Consider the following 8,039-nt stretch of genomic DNA (forward strand, 5'->3'; position numbering starts at 1 on the left):
GATAAATAACAACCATAATGAATGAGTGAACATATATTAAGGATATTGGCTTTCAGCTCTCCATTCACAAACAAAGTGAAATATTAAATATAAACACTTGCTTAATACCATTGCATGAAAGAGTACCATTTTTCCTTTTCTTGGGTAGAACTGCAAATTAAAACAATAGACAATATTTAGTGGCATTTCATAAACATGACCTTAAGAAATCATGAAAGGTGAAAATACTGTCAATTTATAGGTATCCATGTGAACACAGACAAAACCGACCCTAGTGTTAACTGGGGTGTTGATGGACTGTAGCCTGTATGGTGATTTACTGTAATGTTAAGTCGACTACTGTAGAAGAGGAGTGGATTTGAATAGAATCACTGCCACTTGTGATGAAAGCTCCCTTACCATGGGCCAGTCTCACACTTGCCTTACATTCAATTCTCTGTGATAATACCAACAAAGCTGGATGTGCTATTCAAACATTTAAAGAAATATAGTCATCTAGACTAAGGTACACAGAAGAAACAAGTTCCTTAAATAGAATATACTTTATCCAGAAATACATAGAAAAATTTGCAATTAACCAACAGGAAACATGAGAAAAACTAGAATATTTCACTTCCATAAAGCGTTTTCTGAAGTGTACGATGTTGTCTCATATCCTAGAAAATTTATTTTACAATAGCATGAACAATGATCAAGATTACTGTAAGTCATGGTAGTGTGAGCTGAATTAGCTAAGTGATGAATGCAGAATCACTCCTTTGCTATTTCACTCTAGGTTCAGGGGCCAGCCGTAAGTCTTACCTGAAGATGGCCTTGGAGTTCTCCATGGGCCAGCCCAAAATAAGGGACTTTCTGGAATGATCACCACCCTTCTCATTGTCCCCATATTTAGCCATCCACAGGGCATGCAGTGGGATAACATTCTTAATCTTAAAGCATTTCTTATACCTAAAAAGAGCAACAAACACCATACCTCTTAATTTACATCTACAATGTGTTGTGTTAAGAACTAGTCTCCCAAACTACTCCCTTGATTTTTTTTTTTGCAGCGTATTTTTCTTTTCCACTCCTGGGACTTGAACTGTGGGCCTAAACTGTCTATAAGCATCTTTGCTCAAGGATAGGCACTTGAGCCCCAGACCCACTTCCAACATTTTCTGTGTATGTGGTACTGAGGAATTGACCCCAGGGATTCATTCGTGCTAGGCGAACACTCTCCCCCTAAGTGACATTCTCAGCTCCAACTATTCTTTGTTGTTGTTGTTTTTTTTAATCATTTTCAACTATGGACAGGAGCTCATCAATCTGTCACATTCTCAATCGTGTTGTTCTATCTGTGTTGGAGTCAGGGCCTCTTTGTGTAGTGCAGCCTGTTTCTAACTCTGGTTCCTACATCAAAGTCTGCACGCTGTGGCTACAGGATGGACAGCATGCCTGGTGATATTCTCAACAGTAACACCACTTCAGGGACATGTGGGAAACAAACAAGGAATACAATTCTTTGCAAACAAAATTGAAAAAGGACCTGTGGCATTAAAGTCAGGGCTGTGTAAATGCTATTTGCTAGTGAAATGTATTTTGTGCTGAGAAGGAGAGTGTGCAGTGCATACATACTTGGTATTAGACACAAGCAGTAAATCACTGAAGAGGAACAGGTGCTGCTCCTTCCTCTTGTATCCTTCCTGTATCTGCACTGGGCCATGGATGAGCAGGGTTCTGCCGGGGTCCCCTGGGGACAGGGATCTGTCCCAATAATCGTCCTTCTTAGAAAGATGGCTTTCCTGCTGCTGCACAGAAACAACCACACATGGTCAGTGTTCAAACATAGGAGAGAGCTTCGTGCCAGACTTTAATGGTGCACAATGCTACCATTCTCAACCTTGACTTCATAAATAACATCCAACGGACTTTGTGGTAGGGGTGGAAAAGCAAGTAGAAAGCTAGGTCAGTTTGAATAAGGATGCAGGACAGGTATGCAAACAGAGCCCTGGACCTTTTGCACTTTAGGAGATGGGCAAAAGAAGGAGGCCAGAAGCTGAATCGACTGTTAGAGGAGAGGAGTAGAGGGGCTGGTGAGAGAGTGATGAGCCAGGGGAAATGAAAGCAAGGAGAAGCAATGATTATGGAAACTGACCACTCTTCTGTTTGGTATTTAACAAAGAAGTTATTGGTAAAGTTCAAAAAAATCTTTGTTATGCTATGAATATCTGTGAAAAGATCATTCCAATTTGATTTTCTTATGCCATTATAAGTGACAAATGTCCATTCTACAAATGTCCTTCACATCTGATTTACATCAATATTCAAATTTTTTAGAGAAAAAGAAGAGAAAAACATCAAATAATACTTAAAACACCAACAAAGTTCTGAAATATCAACTTTTACAGTTATTTACTGTGATTTGTAAGGTGCACTATCATCATACAGGTAAGAATAATTTTATGGGATCTTTTAAAAATCTTGTTGGCACTTAACTAGCTTGTTTCAAGTTAGAGTCCTACCCTCACCCACCCCAACCCATCCCTGCCATTAAATTTCCTGTTGTCTTGTAAAAAAATAGAAGTAAAAAAATAAAAAATAAATAAATCTTGTTGGCTCAGGTATTACTGGAGACAACCCAAATTATCATCCATGAAGACAAGCTCATGTCTCTGAAGGAATCTTTCTTTAGCTCAACTGTACTGCACAGTAAAAATCACTGAAGCTAATTTTTAATGCAAAGATAAGCTAACAAATTGTTTGATTGTTTACTGGGGCTTGACTACTGGGCATGGGAGCTTGTCCCTGAGCTTTTTTTCTTCAGCACTCTCATGGTTGAGCCACAGCACCACTACTGGCTTTTTGTGAGTAGTTATTGGAGATAAGAGTCTCATAGACCCATGGTTCTCAGATCTAGCCTACTGTGTAGCTAGGATTATAGATGTGAGTCATTGGTGCCCGGCTGACCTACTACATTCTATCTCTAAACACTGTCACCATTGAAATGAATCAGGCAGAGACAAGTCTGTGATTTCCTATGTAAGGACTATCCAGACTCCTCTCCTAACTAAGTAAGGAACTTGATAATCCCTGCTTATTCTTAAAACCATTTACAGAGCCATACTTCTGGAAATCATTGGCAGAGAGCTGCAATGGAACATTCTTCTGAAGTTCTTTCTCTTTTTGAATGTTGATATATCTGAAAAGTTCAACAATAATGAAAAAGAGCACAAAGAATAAGGTAGTAGTTTGAAAACATAGACTATCATTTGAAAAAAAAATGAAATCCAGAATGCAAGAGATAGCCCGAGGAAATTACATTTGGGAAGCATGCCTATTGTAAAAAACAAAATGCTTTGAGCACACACACACACACACACACACACACACACACACACACACACACACACACACACACACAGAGTCAGCCTTGGATCTTGATCCTTGGACCTGAATATTGACCCTGAGCTCTTTAGCTCAGGGCTAACACACTCTTACTTGATCCAGATTCCCACTTTCACCTTAATGGAAAATCATTTCATGATTGGACTTGTTTGGAACCACAATCCTCAGGTCTTAACCCCCTGAATAGCCAGGATGACAGTTAATGTGATCCTACATATGCACTTAGAAAATACTCCCTTAAATCCAACCTGCTGAAGTTAACAAGAACTTAGGGTTTACAACCAAAATATCTTACAAAATAACAAATGCATTTTATTTCTAAAAAAGCCAAGATAAATAATTTCTATTACAAATAAGGAGAATTGATTGGAAACATTGCTTTGCAGGGACTTTTATTTACTCACTAGCAAATTAAAATATGAACAGTTGGGAATTACCTTTGAAGTAAAGAGCACCATTTGTCCTTTAGCGGTAAAGAACTGCAATTGAAAATGAGAGACAATATTATAGTACATTTCACATTCAAGCTATGATTTTAAGTCTGTCCTTAGAGATAAAAAGATTGGCAGTCCATTAGTGTCAATGTGAGTATGGGTGGAATTAGAACCTGCTCATAACTGGGGTTTGATGGACTCTGGCTCTGACCAGTGATCTCACTGTGATGGGAATTAGACTTTAGTGTGGAAGAGAAATTGGATTGATGTGGAGAAACTTATTTTCTATTGTGTGCTGCAAGCCACCTCAGCATAGGTGAGCTCAAACCTGCACTGCCTTCAGTGTCCACAGTGATCGCACCAGACAGAGCAAGGTGTGCTGTTCAAATACAAAAATAGCGTTACATACACTAAATCATATGAAGAAATCATATGAACTTGGATGGAATATTTTCAATTCAGTAAGCAAGGATAAAAATTGGCAATAAAAATGAAAACATGGGAAAATTGCTGTATTTCATTTCTTTAAAGAAATTTCAGAACTGTAATGTATTGTGTTATTTCCTGGGAAACATCTTCTTCATTGTTACGATCAATAATCAATACCACACCAAGTCTTTAATGATGAATGCTAAGACAGCTAAGTTACTCCCAATCAGTTTCTCTACTGTATGGTTAATTTCTCCAATGTTTGCATATCATACATAATGAGATTTTCTACCTTGCATGTTTTAAAAATCTGGTAATTTATACATACACAAAAATCACCATAAATAAGAGTATATTTATAATATTTGAATGTTTGCAATATTTGTGTGTGTCACTATCACCTTGTATTGTTATATTCTCCTTCTCTAAAAAGATTGGAAATCAATGTATGTACATATTACTCCTCACAATCTGGCATATATTTTCATTAGTCATGAATTATGCTTTTACAACTATTACCTGGGTATAGTAAACCAGACGACTTTAAACATTAATATTTGAATTTTTGTGTAAAGGCAGTGTGTGTGTGTGTGTGTGTGTGTGTGTGTATGTGTGTGTGAAAACACCATGAGTGGAATCAGTGGACACTTAGCCATCCAACATTTATCGTCTTATGAAACACCAGACTTTATTCTATGTCTGCTTGTTTTTTATTTCCATCAATAACAGCTCTTCTCCTTTCCAATGCTGTGCTGTCCTGAAAAGTGTTTCACCCCAATAGTGAAGCCCACCTTAGAAGGCCCCTAACCTGCCTATATATATACACACAATGCCTGTTTACTGAGGCCATGTGGTAAAAATGTAATAACAGCCATCTACCACACACCAAGGAGGCTGGACAGTGCAATAGCTTTAGAACTAATGGAGCTTAAAATGATCTAACAGCCACATGTTAAGTTTTCCTTAAAGAGTAGTTTGGGGGGGAATGTCTATTCTTCTCTCTTTGAGTTGTATCAGCTTCCTTTAATTTGCATCCTGAGTACCCACAGAGCAATAAGAACCCAGAACATTCCATGAAATCTGCCACGGAGAAGACCTGCAGAGACAGACACACACATGTCCACCTTCCCAATCATTTTTGATAATTTTTTCCAAGATGTATTCATCAGAGAATTAACAAATAGACAATGTGAGAACTATTTGTCTTGTTCGTCTCAATTTTCTGAGGATATGTGCAGTCTCTGAAGAGAAGAAAGGTTAACTGCATGCTCAACATGTACCCAATGAATACACAGGTGGAAGTGAGGGCTGTGGTTTTGAGACCATGGATGATACACATTACACCACTTTGTGAATCCATGTATTTCAACCTGTATGGGGCCATTCTCCATCTTCATCAGGCTTAGGTATGTGTGCTGGAAAATTAACCTGTGCTTTATCAGTAAAACCCATTTCAGAGCAATTCAAGCCCTTTGCTGTTTGCTAACCTAATTATATTTATGGAATTAAAATCTATCTCCACAGGGAACTATTGGGAGTGTGAAATAAAATTGTCAAGCATACTTGCAAGGTTCACTAATACTCGCTAATTTCAATTACTGTGATGCAGTACGTAGGTAACACCTGGCCTCCCCAGTCTGAGCATCCACCCTCTACCAAGAAGGTTCTCTAAACCTACTGAAAACCACTGGTACAGCCAGTGCAATACTAACCCATTTGAACATGGTAGGGTGTGTGCATAGGTCATTATGAAGGTCAAAGGTGAGAGAGGAGCCAAGAAAGCAATCATATCAGAACATTTTTGTTTTATAGTAAATTCTAGATGAAATTGCATCATACTTTTCATCTTTTCTGGAAATATTGCATGTAGCTTTGTGGATCCACAACTACCTGATATCTGTTAGTCTTACCAGAAAGTGACTTTGAATTTCTCCTGGGGCCAGCTCAAGACAAAGTACTTTCTGGAATTCCCTTTCCTGTTTCCCACTTTCTACCCACATTTGGTCACAGACAGGATATGCAGTGGGATCATATGCTTTATCCTAAAGCATTTCTTATATCTGCAAAGAGAATTAAACTTCACCACTCTTATTTTGTTATCTTTTTTGTCAGAGTCATAGGGTTTGTACTGAGGGCCTGGGTGCTATCTCTGAGCTTTGTTACTTTTGGCTAGACCTCTATCACCTGGGACAAAGCTCTACTGCCAGCTCTTTGGAAAGGAATACAAGGTAAGTTTTATGGACTTCCTGAACAGCCTGGCTTTAACTGACATTCCTCAGGTCTCAGCCTCCTGAGTAGCTGGGATTACAGGGGTGAGAAGTAATACTGCCTTAGGGTTCTTAGTTTGTTACTTACCGATTCGGAAGTTTGGCTAAGGTTAACTGAACACATTACTCTCTAATCACTCTAACTATTTTGTCGTATTTAACTCAGATAAAGCCAATCACTGTTATTATTTTGCTTGTTTTATTTGCATTTGGAGAAAGGGCCTTTGCATGTAACCTAGCTGAGACTCAAACTCGGGATCATCTTGCCTCAGATACTCTGTGCTGGGACTACAGGGATGGGCCAGCAGACCACATGGTCTTCTTCACTCCTGACAATGCTCTCTGCAGGAGCCAACACAGGAGTTGCATGTGTACTTAAAAAAAAAAACAACAGGGGATCTAAAACCATGTGGAAACAAATGGAAGGGCATATTGTGGTGGGCAGAAGAGTGTGTGGTCCACATGTACTTGGTACTGGACACAAGCATCACATCAGGGAACAGAAAGAGGTGCCATTTCCTCCTCCTCCAGCCTGTTCTCACGTGCACTGGGCTGTGTATGAGCAGAGCTATGCTGCTGACCTCTGGGCACACAGATCTGTGAAGCTCACCATCTTGGTCAGGAAGAAGTCATTCTTGCTGCACACAACACTACACACAGGCTCCACCATGGTGTAGAGCTTTGTGCAAAGTGTAATGGGGACACAGTTCCACACATGGCCAATCCCAGCCTGACTCTATCACTCACACCTTGGTTATTTGATTTTTTAACACAAACAGAAAAGCTGTGTCACTTTTTAAGACATGAGGAGGTCAGATATAGAAACAGAGTTCTGGACCTTTTCTTCTCTAAGAGATGGGAAAAGAACAAGGCCAGAAGCTAATGAACCTGTTAGAGGAAAGGAGAAGAATCTGGTAAGGGAGGTGAAATGATAGAGCAAGGCTAAGGTGATGACCACCGCAAAGTGAACAAATGTCATGGGTCAACTTGAGAAAAGCATTTTTATGGCATACCATGAATATTCTTTTTTTTTTTTTGGCCAGTCCTGGGCCTTGGACTCAGGGCCTGAGCACTGTCCCTGGCTTCTTCCCGCTCAAGGCTAGCACTCTGCCACTTGAGCCACAGCGCCGCTTCTGGCCATTTTCTGTATATGTGGTGCTGGGGAATCGAACCTAGGGCCTCGTGTATCCGAGGCAGGCACTCTTGCCACTAGGCTATATCCCCAGCCCTATGAATATTCTTAAAGAAACAATTCCAAACTGCTTTTGTTTTAACAAGAATTGTGACACAACTGAACCTCCTTGAAATGTTATTCCCATGTTATTTATATCAATATTCTGTTTTGGGGAAGCGAACAGATGAGAAAGAACACTGAGCAGGACGTGATGCCTTTAGAGGAAGCACTTAAGTTTGCTGGCCACACTGTGGTCCTGTGGGCAGCACTGGGCTCTGTTGGGTATGGTGACAGCATGGAAGAGTGTGGACAGCTTTTCTCACTGCTCAGGCACTGGCAGACTCCTCCACA

Source organism: Perognathus longimembris, chromosome 18 (assembly GCF_023159225.1).
Source record: "Perognathus longimembris pacificus isolate PPM17 chromosome 18, ASM2315922v1, whole genome shotgun sequence".
Classification (NCBI taxonomy): Eukaryota; Metazoa; Chordata; class Mammalia; order Rodentia; family Heteromyidae; genus Perognathus; species Perognathus longimembris.